This window comes from Echinops telfairi, unplaced genomic scaffold, assembly GCF_000313985.2.
Source record: "Echinops telfairi isolate 266 unplaced genomic scaffold, ASM31398v2 ScPeMD7_18;HRSCAF=68, whole genome shotgun sequence".
In the NCBI taxonomy this organism is placed as follows: domain Eukaryota; kingdom Metazoa; phylum Chordata; class Mammalia; order Afrosoricida; family Tenrecidae; genus Echinops; species Echinops telfairi.
The window spans coordinates 27,429,624-27,431,358 of NW_022103915.1; the positions used below are offsets into that span (position 1 = coordinate 27,429,624).

A 1,735-nucleotide genomic window follows, 5' to 3' on the forward strand; every position below is an offset into this window, starting at 1 on the left:
TGGATGGATGGATGGATGGATGGATGGATGGATGGATGGTTGGATGGATGGATGATTGGTTGGTTGGTTTTGGGAACAGCTAGTCAAGTCATTTGGGAGATAGATGAGGCTTTCAGCTCCTGTTACAAAGTTACAGCCTCAGAAACCCAAAGGGGCAGTTGTGCTCTGTCCTACAGGGTCTCTATGAGTCAGAATTGACTCAAGGGCAGTGAGTTTGGTTGGTTTGGGGTCATTACCATTTGTTAAAAATAATGTACAACTTTTTACTGCTATTTCCCTGATGGCATTAATACATTGAATTAGTTTTAATGTTGCTAGGACTTGATTGCATATATCAGCTGGTACAATTACACTTTACAGTTTTGCATGTACTCATCTGTGCAGAGACATAACCATAAAGAATACGTACTCAGCAGGTGAGAAACTCATAAAACTTTAGCTCTCTACTTCCCATGATCACCATACAGCTGATACGAGTCATTAGCATACCAGTCTAGCCTCTTCCAGAAAAATGTTGTCATCTTATCTAAGAGTTTACTCTGGGTTTTACTGTAAAAAAACAAATTCCCTCTAGCATCTCTCCCTTGCAGGTGTCTTTTTCCATAGGTTCCCCCACCCCACCCCCGCTGCCCTCTATCACCTCACCTTAAGGCCACTCTTACTCCTTAGCCAAAGGCTAGAATTAAGTCAAAGAAACTTATACTCAATAGCCTTCACAGGCCTCCTCCGTCCTTCATTTGAGTGGAAGTAAGTTACAGTTCTGACTGGTAGCTTCAGGACCAAAGAAACAAGGGGGTCACTCTGTTAAAGATTGTTGCAGGACACCGCCCACATGACAGGTTTCCCACGGTGTAAGTAATCACCATGGGAGCACAAAAAACAACTGTTGTTTGCATCCAACTAAATGTTGAGTGGTCAGTGAAGAAACAAGATGGGCATTCTTGGCCTCATTTTGATCGGTTGAAGATGCTAAAATATTCAGGGGGCATAAGATACCTGATGCAGTGTGGGCACTAGCAAAGGTGGAGACTGCCATCTTGCCCTAGGAACAATGTTTGAACCCAAAGCAGCTGGAACTCAGGCATTAAAATCAGAAGGACCTAAACTCAAATCTTTCTTGGTCCTCTGTTAGTGGTATGGCCCTGAACTAGTTACTCTGCAAAAATAAGGCAAATAGTGCTATTGTGTTGGGCTGCTGTTAGAATCAGAAGAGATGGTGACCAGTGGAGATGTACCACATGTTAAGAATTAGCTTCTAAAGTTAGTGATAAGAAAGGATCTTTAAAGACCAGATGAAGTAATTGACTTGCCCCTTCAGATTTATTTTCCTTCCCCAAACTCAAGAGAGTTTTTCAAAGAAGTGTGCCATGTCTGCATAGTTGGTTTGGACATTGAGAACCGTGGTGCTTCCTACTGTGTCCGTTTCGGGTCATGCTTTGTTCATTCAGAGTCTCTTTCCTTTCCATGTAATGTTGGTGATTCAATTGTCCATGTCTTTAAAGATTGATGTTGGAATCTAGATCGGGTTGCATTATATCCGTAGATCACTTGGCAGCATTTTGGGTAGCATTTTCAAAATGTTAAATCTTCCTCTCCATGAACATGGTATATTCTTTCATATGTAGGACTCTTGGTTTCTTATAGTAATGTTTTATAGTTTTCTTCACATAGGGCTTTTATTTTTGTTTCTCTGATTAGATTTATTCTTCAACTGGCCTGGTTTTAACAAATCCCT

The 1,735-nt window shown here is 41.2% G+C and overlaps 1 pseudogene; it reads right to left on the minus strand.

Annotated features, from left to right (window-relative positions):
* Window positions 1–443: 443 nt before the first annotated feature.
* On the minus strand, window positions 444–1,036 carry LOC101663368 (annotated as a pseudogene).
* Between the last annotated feature and the right edge of the window lie 699 nt (window positions 1,037–1,735).